We start from the raw sequence: 17,202 nt of genomic DNA, 5'->3' as shown, positions 1-17,202 counted from the left end.
AAGGAGATTATATTAATGAATAAATATGAATTTTGGCAAAAAAAATATTGTTTTCCTATCTAGGCCTTGGACTTATTGACCGATCTGTTATATATATATATATATGCTTGATTGGCAATATATTTTGGAGTATTAACATCTTCTAGGATTATGTCTTCGAATAATAATTTTGTACGAGTATATAGTTATAATATTATAATGGAGAACGAAATATATTCAGATTGAATTTAAACTCCAAATAGATAAGTGCCTTATTTCTATTTTCCTACAAATATTATCAATGTATAGTTGCTAATTATAGTTACCAATTTTGTAATTAAAGAATGCATTTTCAAACGAAGAAATTGCAACTTGTACAATTTCCTTATAGAACTTGCAACTTGTACAAAAATCGCAACTTGTTTACAATATATGATAAAAAAAATTGGGGCTTCAGAAACTTTTGGGAGATTTGAGCCCCCCTCCCGAAAAAGGGGCTAGTGACGTCCCTGCCATTGGTTATAGCCAAACCTATAAACCAAGGAGCAAAACTAAGATCATGTGATAATTTGTTTTCTAATTTAATGGTTAAGGAGCCACTTTTCTAAACTATACCCAAGAAAAAAAAGTTACATACGTCATGAGAGAAAATGATAAAGTGACTGTACGAGAGAAGAAAGATTTCATGAAGACATAATCTTTTCAAGATACCAGATGTGTTTTTTTTTACTTGGTTTATAGCTTTGACTATGCCTAATTAAAAACGAGTAATGATTCTAACACAGTGGTTGGGGAACAGGGTAAATTACCGTTTGATTTGGCGGTATATAAAGGTTTCAGTCTCAATGCCATCTATTTAAATCCCTGTATTTGCTGCTACCATTTCAACACACACATTTGTGCTTAATTTTTCCACATTTTTGCAACTAAGCAATGAGTATAGGTGCATCATTAGTTTTTTCTTTATCAATATTAACCCCTTTTTCTTTTGGAAGAAGTTCTTGAATATTGTCTTTCAGTGCTAGAAAGCCACTGACATTTATGAGCATTAAATCAATCTCAATTGCAATAGAGCTTGTTATAGGAATTAGTTTACATTTTTGGGGATCTTATTAATCTATAATTCGCAAAGATTTGCAACTTGAGGATTAAAAATATCTTTATGGGCGATATACTGCAACGTAACTTTTTAATTTCTATACTCTCGAAATCTCTTATAAAAAATATTTATATTCATTATTATTTAAGTTTTGATGAACTACACTGACTGTAAACATAAATTTAAATTTTATTCTTCTTTTTTGAAAACCATTGCAAAAAGAAGGACTTTGACTTCCTAGTTTTAAATGAAATAAAAAGATAAACAGAATGCCCCTAGTTTGATGTAAATTAATTTTACTAGAAGTTATTTTTAGGGGTAACGCCAAGAAAAGTTAACAGAACCTTGCTCTAACAGAATCACGTATCAATAATTCATTTTTATTGTTTGTTCAAAGAATCTAAAAAAAATTAAAATAATAATATATTCACGTGAATTTAGAAAAATGTAGCTATAAACGATTTAAGATATATGAACGTTTTATGGAAGATCCCTAAGGAGTAGAAGGTTGAAATTTTTTATTCAATTAAGTTATTAATTTTTACAATTAAATTTCAAAATGACCCCCGTTGACCGTAACCATGGCTTCCATCCTAGGTCTGAAGCTAGAACATATCCTGGCCACATACTCCTTTGACATATTAGCCCTCACACCTTCAACGGATAACTTTAGAACTTCAACACTTGCATGATGAGTACGGCAAGCCTTTCTTTCCACATTGCTCTAGATCCATAAATCCAAAGGGAAACAATCTGGAGAAGAAGGCAGGCACATTGACCAAGGCTAAAAATCGTCCAAATTCATCTACACCACTTTTGAGTTTTAGCAGCCTTGTGGGCTGGTGCTGAATTTTGTTGCCAAACGTAACCTCTCTGAGGATAGGTTTGGTCCAGTCAAGGCTTTACGACCTCATTTATGACCTTCAAATATTCCTATATGTTGATTTTGAGACCCTTTCGGAACCAGTACGAAGGCATTGCCTAGCCATCTCTTGTAGCTTTTGAGCTCTAGTTCCCTTACAGCATCTATTGTAGTTGTCTTGGACAATCATGTGGCCTTTCTCAAGTTGGCCATTGATATTTCGGTGTTCTCATGGATCTCAGCCTACTTTAGTTCTGGCCACTTCCTATTGTCTCAACCACTACATTTTTTTCTCCTGAAGGCCATTTCCGGACTTTACCATACCCTAGACTTTTTAAATAAAAAGTTCTGAAGCATTTCTCATTGTTCATGATCTTTGAGCTTGACAAATTGGCTCCTAGAAGGGCTACAGCTCTTTTATTTTTTGCCTCCATATCTATAAAATTAAATACAAAATCCAAGTCTTAACCCGTTCTAAAATTTGAAATTAAACTTGATTTTTCTGATTATTTGAACTAAAATGGAGCTGGTAGTCATGTCAATTGGCCGAATTAGACAAAAACAGGGGGCAATGTTCAGCTAAATTCGTGCCTTCTAACATATTTAGGGAACATTACTATTGTAAACTTCATAGAGGAGTACTTATTATCCATAGGCATAACTAACACAAAAAAGTAGACTGACTTTGGACAGGAGTTCCTCGTTAACAAAGCATTCAAGCTTCAAGATAATATTCTAAAAGCTATTTTTATTTTCAGTTAGAAACACATATAAAGGTTGAACTTGTAATTCTTATGGTTCTTACGCAAGACGCACATATCCGTCAAGTATACATTTTATGCAAAATTTGCTTGACCGCTCTGTATATTGAAAAATGCATATTATGTCAATTTTATCCGTAGATGTACTTGTATGATTACATTTAAAGAATTAATGATGATTCAATTAACTTTGAAGTTATATCTTGATTTTGAATTTAAATAATTAGTCAGAAAATAAAAGAAATATGAATTACTTGGAAAGGGTTGCCCGGCGTCGCTTGGCCAAGGAGGGAGCAAGACATCCATTGACAATGTTCCAAATTGTTGAAAAATTATTCAAAAAGGAATTCTACATAGTAAGGGAGAAAAATGTGGACTGTTAATTAATGTTTGTTATATCATTACTATGAAAAGTTTTAGTGATTATTTTTTGAAATTCTGTTAGTGCTGTCTTTTTTATAGAAACAAACTATACTACTCATTTAGTCATTCATCATCATGAATGAGAAAAAAAAACAGCACATTTCAGATCTCCCAGATGCTGGAGTTGATGTTAAGAAGATTACGGACATTGTTAAGTGTTCTAGGAGCCTCATTTTTAAGTTGACCAAGGTTAAAAAAAATGTAGAAGACGTCTCCAGGATGTCAGGAAGTCGAGGGCATAATTTAAAGAGGGGTAGGAAGTTCTTCTTAAGTTTGGAAAAGAATATAGAGGAGGATCCCACTAAGTCGATGAATCGCCTCCCCGACTACTTTTCTGTGGCTTCTATGATCTTCAGGAGGGCTATAAAGCCCAACTTGGTATTCTTTTACAAGAACTCCACACTACCTTCTGGCAGAGGTCATGAAAGCGAGTACGCTCGAGAGGTGCAAGAAAATCCTCACATGGATCAAGGCAAATGGGTCAACTGTGGAAATATTCTTGGACAAGAATATTTTCACAGTTGATCAATTCCACAACCGCCAAAACAACCGCTGGCTTGTGACGACAAAAGAAAAGGTCCAATGGGTTTACCACACTAAATATCCGCCTCAAACAATAATCCTCGGCGTTGGGGTCTCTGCTGGAAAGAAAAAGCCTCCGTTCTTTTTCAAAGCTGGATAGAAAATCGGCCAGGAGGCCTACTATAAGGTGCTTAGGTACACCATCCTACCATGGCTGAAGACCAACTACCCAGAGGCTAACTACGTGTGGGCATCACCCCCTCTCACACATCCGCCAAGTATACTGTCAGAGTAAAAAAAATTATGTACAAAATGCATCGTTTTGTTGCATTTCTTCATAAAAATAGAAAATTGACATTATGAAAAAAAAAAAAAAAAGATAAAAATTGAAAAAAAAGAAAGAAAAATTATTCAGAAAATGACAAATATTTCAGTTAAATATAAATTTTTATGAGGCATTTTATATGCGAATTAATCTCCAGACAGATTTGTACAAACTATATTGAATTTACGAATCCAATTCTTCATTGATAGTTCATTTTCTTGCACCTAAAGAAAAAAATTGGAATTTTCCCCGATTTCTATATTGCCCATAACTTTTTTGATTTTGAATAAATTTAAAAAATGTTGTTATTCGGATAGTTGTTTTTTGAGACACCAATCACTTTTTGATTTATAATCCAATTAGCTATCTTGTCTCCTTGATATTGTTAAAACGGTTTTTGGGTTTTAAATATTACTTAAAATCGGTATCCCTGTTTTAGACTGACTAAGTTCAAAAGAGAAATCCATGCAAAATTTCAGCCTCCTGGGTTCAGCAATGTGGGCACACATAAATGACACACAAACATAAGCTCTATATTATATATAGTGTATTTAATTTTGATACATCGGATAGCAAATCTTCCCTGGACTATGAGTTATTTTATCACTTGTTCTGCTAAGTGCCTATTCAGATCAATTTTGGCTTCTTTATATCTCGTCGTTTACTTCATACACATCGTGAAATCTTTTTTTACTATTCTCCCTCTTTACTCCTTCTACTTTACTCTGTATCTTCTTCTAACCTAACTTGTTGATTAATTCATTTTGTAATACATTGATTCGCCTGCAACGGACAACCAAGATCTGCCAAAAGTAAAAACTCTTCCTTGCACTCACGGGGCGTGCAATCCTTCAAATCTCACTTGCAACTAACTCTAAGAACTGTCAAAAGTATTTCTTCTATATTTTTTTCACTATATATCGCTTATATCTATATAAAATCATCTTCTTATCATCATGGTCAATGGCAAGAAAAAAAGAAACAGGGAGATCTCTTATTCTCTTCAGTCTATGTATACTATTGATGCCCTAATGGGAAAATTAACATATATCGACAAGAAGTTTGAGTCTCTGAATAACAAATTAGAAGTACTCAATCATGAAATACAATCAACCAACAAGAGAGTTGATAATGTGAGTCGAAAGAGATAATTGTAGAAAAGTTCGGAATTGAAAAATGTAAAATCAAATACCCTTCTCGTATAAGGAGTAAAAAGAATGGCCCACCCCCAATTATAGTGGGGTTAGTTGATGACCTGACCAAAGAACTTATTGTAAGCAAAAACATAGAAAATGTGAATGTCAAAGAGACGCCGACCAGAAGGTCTATGAAGATTTTAGAGAAAAAAAACGTGGCAAATTCAGACCTCTTTAAGGTTGTATGGAGGTTTGGGAAGCTCAGAATAATTAAATGGAAAAACTAAAGATATTTTACATAAACATCAGAAGTTTATTCCACAAAATCTATACACTTCAAATGATCATTGACGACCACCAACCTTTCATTGATCTGTATCACCGAAACTTGGCTAAATGATCATATAAACTCCGAAATTATTATACACAACGATTTTCACATTTCTCGAGCGGATTGCAACTCATCGACCAATTCCAGAGGGGGTGGGGTTGCTATATATCATTTCATGTGATACAATGATACATTAGCTTTTAATCTCCAGGAACACTATGGTGAATTTATTGAACTGGGTATGATTCAAGTATAAAATTTGAAATGCATGTGTGTATACAGATTCCCCGACTATTATATTTTATCATGAGTCGACACTATGGGATTTTTTTTAGCCACTAGTCGAAACCAACCACATGAATAAATAAAAAAATATATACACAGATTTAAGAGCGCTGAAATTTTGTGTTCATATCTAACAATTACTAATATTTTAAACACAATCCCTTATTAAAAAAGAAAAAAGATTCAAAAATACAGGTGTAAGAACGCCTACTTTTCAATAAACAAAAGTCCTAATATTATTTCCAATTTTATTCTCCGATGAATAATTACTTGCAGGGTCAATACGGATATTTTTTCATATTGATGTTCCGTGTATGAGTTCACGGGTATTGGTGTCATCCGGACCCATCCTTGATATATTTTATTCTTTAATACCCGATCAAAAACGTCAATGATTAATTTTACAGTGACGTAAAAAATATTTGAAAACACTTGAAATAATTAATTTTTTTACGCTCAGTATGAAATGAGTCTCCAAGTCAAATATTGATCTATTAAAAAAATTGAGTTAGGTTGGGTCGGTCTGAAACAGAATCATTGTGATAAGTGAATTTTTATAGGAAAGCAACTTTTTAAAATGTTATTTTTATGTTAAAATTAATGTCTTTAAAACATTTTCATTTATTTAGTGATATTCTTTGTGGCACACTTCCAATTCAGAAAAGAAATTTTTCTGGTATCATAAACAAATACATACATCCCAATATTTTATGGACATATTCAGAGCAATTATAGGCTATATATGCTAATTTATTAAATAAGTCGAGATGCCCAAGGATGTTAACTTTACTTTAAAACCTTCATTTGATTTATGAAGTTTAGTTTAGTTCCGATATGGCTTCTTCAAAAAAGTTTTTAGAACACAGGATGTTGCCTTTTACTATACCAAGATGAGGTTAATTTATCTTTTTCTGTCATCTGCATGACGTATGTAAATTATTTTCTCTTCTTTATTTTATTTTCTAAACTTTATAATCTTCTTTTTTCAAAAGCGTAGAAAGATATAGAATGAGTAGCAAGAGTTTTACGATCTTTTGTTTTATATATAGTAGTCGTTCGTTAGTCCAAAAAATGTTACCAGAAGCGGGCTGTTTGAGTCTTAAAAATCCATGTAATAAATTTCAGCAAAATTCATTCATTGGTTTGGCCATGATTCCCATACACCCACTCACCCTCACACATAAATTCCCATTTAATATATAGATAAATATATATATATGTAGGTATATCTGAATAATAATTAACCAATGGCAGCAAAAAACAGAAATTAAGTTTTTTCTATCATTTTTTTTCTCTTTTGACAGTCGAGGTTGTGAGTGGATAAAAAAGATTAATGTTAGAGTATTTCTTGAGATAATTGCATTGAAAGAAAACAGGATATCAAAACACGTATTAACTTACATTCTATATTTTTTTGAACTCCTTTAGTTTGACCAATTCATACCATATGTAAGACGATATAATTAATATGTTTCTTGAATAATATATGTTAAATACTTACACATATAAATCCTATTAAGGTGGTTCTTATAGTTAACTTAAAAAATCAATGTTTTCATTTTCATTCCCCTACACTTTGAATGGGTTCTAATAGTGAAAGTTAATATTTGAGCCAGATTCAGAAGTGATTTTTCACTCTTTGAATTTTGACTAAAATTGTAAATTTCTCAATATATGCTAACGTTTTTACCTTAACTTACTAATGAAACGTAGGAAAAATCAAAATTTTACGACTACAAAGAAGAGAAAAATGCACCAATAATGGCTCGTTTTGTAGATAATATACTTTTGCGATAGAATAAATAATGTAATTGTTGTCCAAAAAGGATAGAATATTGAAACTACAAAAACTGTTAAACCAGTAAATTTATTGACATTGGCATACCACTTATTTATTCTTAGAGACAAAGTTGATACTCTAACTTTATCTTATTAGAAAAAATTTGGGATATCAAATTTTTTTCTAGGTAACTTTATAATATTGGGCAAACTAATAATGAGGGAGGGCTTTCATTAAATATTAATAAAGGTAAAAAAAAATTGCACCGCAAAGTATTATTACAAAGCGGACAAAATGGAAGGGTAAGACAAGTAAAAGTAAAATACTAATTTTTAAAAACCACCCTAACACATATCCACAGTATGAACCTAAATTTAATTACAATTAGACTAAAAGTATGTTCATATATTATCTATTGATAATATTACTAAAAAAATGAGTAGTCGATTTTAGGAAATGGAAAAAAAATGCCTTGTCATTTTACATGACAATTCATATTCTCCCTCTCCTAGCCAATTTTTTTATTTTATATATTTATAGTAAATGACATACATTCCAAGTATTAATAGCAAATATGTCATTAATAATTCCTTTTCCATTTTATATGGTAAATGAATGAATGAGAATTATATGAGTAGAAAATATATATTTTATCTACATTGTACATAGATCAAATATCTTAGATTTTATATTTATTTATTTACCAATCGACTGCTGGCTAAGGGTGCTCAATCATGTCAACTCTTCGTAACACATTAAAAATAATAATGAGAATCAAAAAATAAAACAAATGTCGTTTACAATAAAATAAAACTATTAGAAGAATACATTCCAAAAGTGTAAAAAAATTATATTTGATAGCTGAATGTCTGAACTATAATTTAAAGAAAAACTCATTCAACGGCTCTATATCCTTGTTAAGTCATCACAATATTTGAAGTGTACGGTTTTTTTTAATTGAAGATGAAATGAAAGATCAATTTGCTCCATTATTAAAGGGGCATTTTAAGAAAGGAAGAGAAAGAAAAAGGTAGGAAAGAGAGAGACATTGGAACTCAAAAAGTGTCAGAGTTAATTCCTTTTAAGAGTAAAATAACGAATACAGGATCCGTATTTATCAGTGGATGAGTCTACATATGCAAAATAAAATACTTTAATACTATGAAGGATTAAATTCCCCACTAAATTCCATCTGTTTATTGGATTTTATTGGAAAGGTGGAGAATCTGCTCTAAGGACTCCCGGAGAATCTAACTCAAAATATCCACATACCACTAATAAATTCCATGGTTAGAGACCATAATAATTCATTTTGATCAAAAAATGTGTGGCATGTGGATGTAGATAATATGAGTTAATTTTCAAGGATATATTTATCCTGATGATAATGGATTGAAAAAGAAAATTCGTAAAATATTGAGGACTCAAAATAAATTTAACTTCCATGAATTGGTTAAACTGAATTTATCATTTCTACTCATTGAAGACACAGGGGAACATTCCTTTTTTACAAATGAATTCAACCCAAAAAAGAAATTTATCTTTGAGCACAGAATTCAAAAGTCATCTGAGTTCTGAAATATCTGGGATTATAGTAATTTGGTATTATAATCGTTTAGAGTCAATTTTTACCCTTAAAACAACCCCTAATTTAAAATTAGAAAAAATAATACTTTTGTAATAGTGTTTTTATGATTGAAAAGTGTATTTATTGATTCTGTATCTTGTTCTGAACTCTATATATTTACAATTTTAGGGTAAAAAATGATGAAAAAAGGCACTTTTCTTTACACTCTTATTCAGATACATAGTGATGAGGAATATCATAGCTAAGATTAATATTACATTTTGTATTTTTTAAGTGATCCTATTTTGAAATATTAAAATTCTATACTCATCGTCAATGGATCACTTTATTGTTTTATCCTGTACCTCATTCCAATGTAAGGGTTCACTTCTACTCCTTTATGAGGTCTGGTAGTTTTTTCCGGATGAATTCTCTTCCTGTCCTTCCTCGTGGAATTCGAACATCTCTTGAGATGAATGATCAAGTTAGTTTTTTCTTTGATATGATGATAATGTTTACTTGGAGATTTTTTAGATAAATCTTTTTTTTTAATTAAACATTGAGTATTCATAATCCCAGATATTTCAAAGTTCAAATGACTGAGAGAAAAAGTGAGATCAGTTTTGGATTCTACTCTAATAGATAAATTCAATTATTGTCTTCAATTAATTTCTACAATTTCCCATCCCCCAATTGTTCCCTTGCGTAATAAGTTCAAATGATAATGAAATAAATCTGCATTTTTATTCAGATTTTAAGATATAACATTTGTAGAATGAATAGAAATATATTTCATTAAGTTAATATGAATCCATATGCGAAGCTTTGTCACCATCACATTTACAACTTTCTTAACAAAATATCTAATTTTAAACATAATAAACATACAATAAAAATGGTTTTAGAATCTTTCAACAAGTAGGAAGATGATTATCTTCAAAAAAATTATTATTTTTGACTTTAAATTATTATTTGCATTGAAATAACAATGATTTAGTGTATTTATTGTTTAAAAAAACCACCACTGGAAAATATTGAAAAAACATATTTTCTCTCATTTTCTAAGTGAAATTGAAATAGCTTAGGTTTCTTTTATGTTTTTGAAAATTATATTTTTTAAATCTACCTGAAAAACACAGTAAAAAAATAATACCAGCTTTTAATTTTCGAAAAAATGAAAAGTACAACCCAATTTAATATGCATCCTGGTACTTAAAATCGAAAAAATATGTTATAAATCTCTATATTTTGCAGATTAAAATCTATACCAATCTATACATTATCTTTATTTTTAATGTTTTACTTTCAATTTCATCAAGGGAGGAAATTGCTACTACAAAATCAGAATGATTTGTCATAGTTGTAATATTACAACCTCTTTTGTTGATTGAGTAGTCTTAAATCAGTTGAGGAAAAATTAATTATTGAAAGGAGAAAAATGCGTGTATTTAAAAAAAAATTATTTAATCCTTGTACTATGTTAAAAGGAAATTACATTGATTACACGAATCAACAAAAAAAATTACATTCCATGTTCAATCATTGAAGTAATTGACAAGTTGATATTGAACCTGTAATTAGTTTTGAGAATTGTCAATTTGAAATTTTTGTGCATTTTTACCCTTTTGATACACCAACTTTACCAACTTTTGAGTATGAAAAAAAATCAATATTTGACATTTTGTCTGTCGACGTTTAGACCTATACAATTTCAGAAATCTCTTCATCTACTCCTGTCACGTCCTCTTTCGCCCTGTTGCAAAATTCGTGTCCGGTTGCATTTAGCCACTTTGAGACTCGACCATAATGAAAGCGTTCGAAGGGTGTGAAGCATGTGGTCAGGTTGTGAGATTCTTTGTCTAGCTCAACTTGCCAATATCTCTTAGTGGCATCTAATCCGGCATAATATTTGAATGATGATGAATTGATAACGGGAGTTCTACTAAAGATGGGAAGAGATGAATAGGACTTTTGACGAAGGCGTTGAGATGGGGGAAATGCACAGATCCATTTAGTTTTGGTATGTTTAGGCAAGGACTAACCTTGATGTGTAGATTTACGGTAACTATAAATCTCATGCTTGAATTGTTCTTTACTTTAAGTCTATTTTGATTTTGTATCCCAATGCCAAATCGTTTTAAATTGGAGAATCAGTAGCTCCAGTATAAGGCAGAACTTTCATGGTAAATAGCTCTCCTACTTTTGGATAAACTTCATCTTCGAGATGTGTAGAAACAAGATTGATGGATGAAGTATTATTTGCTTCCCCTTTGGATTGAGATTTTGTATCAGGTAAGCACGCATTTTCTAAATAAACCTTCTTTTTACACTTCTTGCATGTCTCATTTTTAGAAAGACATTCAAAAAGTTGATCGGATGGCTTTGGCTTGCCACATCTGTAGCATTCATGTGTAAGCTTTGGTGGATGTTGAAACATCTTGCTCGATGTCTGATCGTGCGGCATTTGTTTTTGTTGGTTCCTGTAAGTAGATACAGTTTCAACATCTTCTTGTTTTTTGTCTTTTATTTTTTCTTCCACATATGAGGCTAACTCCCAGGCCATTGCTATATGATAAAGATTATGGCAGTTCGGCTCGTTTTGATGGAGTAACTCTTTGCGTATACATTTTTTATTTGTACCTGTGATCGCACATATGCTCTACAAATAGCCTTTGTCGATAGTACTAAGCTCCGCTTCTTATCTTTTGAGTCTACGACAGAGATGCCAGTCTAAGAACTTTTTTTCCATGCTTTTCAAGGCATTGAAAGAAGCGACAGCTGTAGTACTTCTTGAAGGAATATCTTGTGAATATTATTTAAATATTCTCTATGCCCGTTATTGTAGTGTAAGGAGCTGATGCGTACGATTATATGCTTTTTAAATTACATCAAAACAACTTTTAATGTACCTTTATTGCTCTGCTTTGTTGATTTTTCCATCTTATTCTTGGTATAATAGAGGTCAAAACTTCTCTGCCATAGTCTAAATTATGATAATATCGAATCTTTTTTGAGCCTATCTGGCTTCAAATCAGTTTGGACTTTGGAGATTTCACTTCTTGGACTAAGGTGGGGGAGGGAGTTCAACAGAATGTTTTTTGAACGTCTTTGACAATATTAGGGTTGATAGTCTTTTATTTTTTTAACTTTTTCGGAGATCTCTTCAGTTTTGCCTTCTCATCTTCCCATTCTATCACGGACATAAATCATTTCCTTATTTTTTGGAAGTCGCCTCTAACAATGGACATAACAAACTAGACTTCATTTCCTAATTTCTTTCCTCCATTGTCAATGACTCAACTCCTTCCATAAAAAACTTGCATGCCTTTATTTTACAAGATACATTTGCATTAATATAAATTAAGTTTTTTTATTTCTTGGCTGCACCATATTGTGCGTTCACACCTACATTTCAATCCAGGTACCTTTAAGATGCCCAAAACCAGATACATGTTTTTGATCTCTTATAAACCATGACCTCACAAAAGTGTTGTAACTTTGTACAATAGTAATTGATATGGAAAATTCGATCAATTTTATAAGAAAAAAATTTACTCTTAACAGAACACAAGGGTTAATAACATTGTCTAATAAATAGAAAATGCTAGTATGAGCAATGGCTTGTGAAATTTGAAAAGTCCCAATATAGGCATGTCTAGTTTGGAGAAGTTGTATTATATGAAAATTGAACATTTGGGGTCTAAGGGCCAAATATACTACACAAAAACTCCATACTTTTTGATCATTACTATTGAATTCCTTGCTTTGTAACAACTTTGGGATGACCCAGTTTGGGAATCAAATAATAAGACTTATCAATGCACCATTCCTTTTCAGATTTGTAACTGTATTTTTTTTATACAGCTTAAGGTTAGTGTTAAAACTCGGCCTGAGACCGATTCTTTACCGGGTCGATCTTATATGATTCTTTCTAAACCGATTTGGACCTATATATCGATCAAGATTGTATTCGTAATGAAACACTTTTCTTAATATGATGTCATGGTTCTGATGTTTACCATTTTTAAACACACATTAGCCATACAACATTTATCTATAAAATCGGTCTAGGCCAAATTTTTTGTGTGACCAACCATTTTTTCTATATTACTGATCCAGACCGAGCTTCTTCAAATTACCAAATTCGTTCGGTTCAAAAAAAGATTCTGGTCTTATACAGATCTAAGTTTTTCAAACCAACCTCTAGCACTACTTAAGCTCCTGATTTATACTTCTGAGGATTTTAATTTCAAAACACTCGTATTGTAAAAATCAAAAACATTAAAATAATGACCAATTTTCCGTTGACAAAATCGGACTTCATTATACTACTAAAAGGACCTTTCAATCAATGAAAAGATTTAACAATACATTCATTATTTTCTTACTTGAATCAATAAATTATAAACAAATATTTCACTTCCATTTCTTTTATTTCTACTATGATTATTTGCTATTTCTCGCAATAATAGAATCAAACTAAATACATTATAATCACTCACTCAATTTTTAATTAGTCAAATATTTGACATCACATTTATTTCAATCAAACATATTTGTATCCAATTTATTAAGTTTCTAAAAATAACACGTAAGTAAGGTGCTTTCCTCTGTTCTTTTTTTCATTTATATGACCTTAATTTCGGTATCAATGCCTTTTCTTATAAATATACATTAATCAATTGGATATCTTATTTTTGAGAATATGATAAATTGGTAAGAGCATATCTTGAGAAACAGATGAAATAATGATTGAAAATTGCACTATTGATTTATATATTATTTATTATGTTTTTTGGCCATGAATTGATAGACATCGTCATTTCATCTCATTTAATCTAGATGCAATAAAATTAAATCAAAGTTATCCATGTACAAAATAAATTTACCTGTACTTATATTTTCAGGGTATATGGGATATGATATCTGGAGTGAAACAGGGCCCAGTCTCTCAGCCTCATACACAGTTTTTTTCAATGACATTTGCTAAACCAACAGTTAAGATCAACAACAATAAAATTAGTCAAATATATAAAAGAATTCAAATTACCATTTGGTGGCAGTTATTTTATAGTTTTCTTAAATTTGCTATATATAGGGTATTTTTTATCAATGTCATTAAGACACATTGTCAAAAGATTATTGTTAACTTTAACAAATAAAACTATCGATCTAAACATCCTTTCCAGTTACTTTTTGAGATTGACATATAGAAAAATGTGAAGAGTAAATATGCAGCACCCTTAGATTAAAACATTTGCTCTGAAACTTATTTATTTATGATCAAAAAATTTATTAATTGTCTAAACTCAATTAAACATTTTCATTTGAATTTAAAAAAACAAAACATGTCCCAATACATTAAGCTGAGTAACTGAGACTTGTTTCACAACAGATATGAAAAGAACTCATTGGGTTATCATTATTAAGAGGGGAAAATTAGATACCTATACAAAAGAATTTTTGATTTTATCTATTAGCATTATGCCAATAAATTATTTTAATTTATTTTGATTAAGCTTTTTAATTATATGAAGTAACAATGAAGCCACATTTTGATATTAGCTCTCACTTTTTAATACCCATTTTTTTTAACTTGGAAATTTTGTGAGGTTTAAACATGAATTTATTTAAAAGTTTTGGATAGGCAAATGTTTATACAATACATAGATATTCATTACAAAAAGGCATACAAATTTTACCAATTTATTCAAAAAAAGTTTTTGAAAGTTATTATGTTTTAAATTAAATTTATCTTTTCTTCATCACACTTTTGAAAAAGTATCGGTTGATTAAATGTGATAAGTCAACACAAACTCAATTTGGAGGAAAAATCAAGAATATGATTAATTCTCAATTTATGCATATCTACATTTTCGTAAACATTTTAAAATATGTTTTATCCAAAGGTTTCAATCAATTATGGGTTTTATATTCAAAAATGTGACAATTTTTTAAAATAATCAAAAATCTTATATATAATTAATCCAGAAGGAAATCTATATCCATGGACTGACACTCTATATACTAAGTGGGGCCAAGGCCGTGAATAGGACTTTTTTTTTAAATTTGCCAGTTGTCAACTTTAAGATAACTTTTTTATTTATTTATTCTAGATATTTGTTAATGACTTTCTTTTATAAAAGCCCAAAATTTGAAACTGTTATGTTTTTTTTATATAGAAAACTTAATATTTATGTTATTTTGAAACCCTCTCAATAGGCTGGCCTTAAAAAGTTAATGTTTTACTTTTACTTGTCTCACTCTACCCTTTTGTTCCCTTCATAACAAAACTTCGCAGTGCAAAATATTTTTTAGACTTATATTAATATTTAATGGGGACATTTGTCCTTCATTTTTTGCTCTATATTGAAAAATTAGGGGAAACATATCTCTAATTTTTTCTAATGAAATAAAGTTAAAATATCAACTTTGTCTGAAAACATAAATATTTTTTATCCCAATTCTAATGGTTAAGTAGTCTTTGTAGTTTCAATATTTAATCCTTTTTAACATAAATTTGATTATTTATTGTATTATAATATGGTACTTTATCCACAAAACTACCCATTTTTGGTGCATTCTTAGTAGTAGTTGAATTTTAATTTTTCCTAGGTTTCATCTCTGTTTAAACTAAACTAATAAACAAATGATGTTAGATTCCCTATTTTAATAAAAGGGAATATATTTTCATAATAAGATTTTTTTAAGTACACAGTAAAAGCCTCCCGAGCAGGGTAGTCTTTGATCTGGATGGCGCTTTTAATGCACAATAATTTAGAAAGTAGTCAAAATTATTACAAAGTTTAAATTATGATTATATATGTATAAATACATTCATTGAATGGGTAAAGCAAAGTCCCCCGATGCCACCTTTGGCAATCTAGAGCTTTCATTTGATTTATGAGGTTTTATTTGGCTCTGATATAGGCTTTTTAATAGAATATATCACATTATTTATGTTTAATTGCTACTCGCAAATTTACAGTATTTAGAATTAGTTTCCGGGTGCACTAAAAGAAAAATCATAATCGTTTAGAATACAAATGGACGATAATTAATTTGTTGAAGAATCAAGTATAATACATATTTATTTGTTAGAAGAACCACCAATCTTTGCTTTTGTGTTGAAAAGCCACAAATATTCAAAATACATTTATTTTTTACAATTTTGGTTTTACCAGTAATCCTTATGTAATACCAAAGTTAAAATCGTTCATTTTATAATAGAGTATTTTTCAAACTTTTCCGTATAATTTTATTCCAATTTTATCAAAGCAAACAGTCTATTAATAGATATATACATGATAGAAATAAATATGATTATTATCTAATCAGTTATATTATTTTATTAATTTAGATAAGAAATAAATAATTGACACACTCACAAATAAGTTGAAAGGAAGTGATGATGTAATGTCATGTTTTATGTCATAAATATCATATAATACTAAATATATAGTTATCAAATTTAATTATATATCCTTATAACATTTGTCCACAGTATCTTTTTAAATAGTTCTTATTTCGACAAATTTTCCCTTTTAATAATAAATAATATTAAATGAATTCAAGGGTTTGACATACAATCTTGCCCATATGTTATAATTTATTTGTCTATCAGATGAATTACCATTCCCCCTGACACGCGTCAATTAGGTAATACTATTTCTACATAAGAGTTAGAGAATTTAAATTGTAGCGTATTTTTAAGCTTGCAAGGATACAATTGTACAAGTTATAACATATACTAGATTTTTTTTATTGTCCCCAGCAGAAAATGGACAAAATATTAATTAAAAAACGGAGCCGAATAAAGTATACAAAATATACTTTTTTTTGTTCAAAATTATTTTGTTATTAATGGGCTACATATATGGTATTAGTTATCCAATCTCGCCATCCTCTGCAATTTTTGGGCTTTTCTTTATCTACTATTAAGGATATGTTCACAGATTAATAAAAAAACCCTCAAATAAATGTATTGCAAATTTTAGTATTACGTGCATGCAGTAAACGTCAATATTAATTTTATTCTTAAGTAAACCCTGGCTACCCTCAATCTAATGGAGTTACATAAATATGTATCTAATATAATAGCCATTTATTTAACATTGACGTCACGATGAAAG

Source organism: Lepeophtheirus salmonis, chromosome 5 (assembly GCF_016086655.4).
Source record: "Lepeophtheirus salmonis chromosome 5, UVic_Lsal_1.4, whole genome shotgun sequence".
In the NCBI taxonomy this organism is placed as follows: domain Eukaryota; kingdom Metazoa; phylum Arthropoda; class Copepoda; order Siphonostomatoida; family Caligidae; genus Lepeophtheirus; species Lepeophtheirus salmonis.
This window is presented reverse-complemented; position numbering follows the sequence as displayed.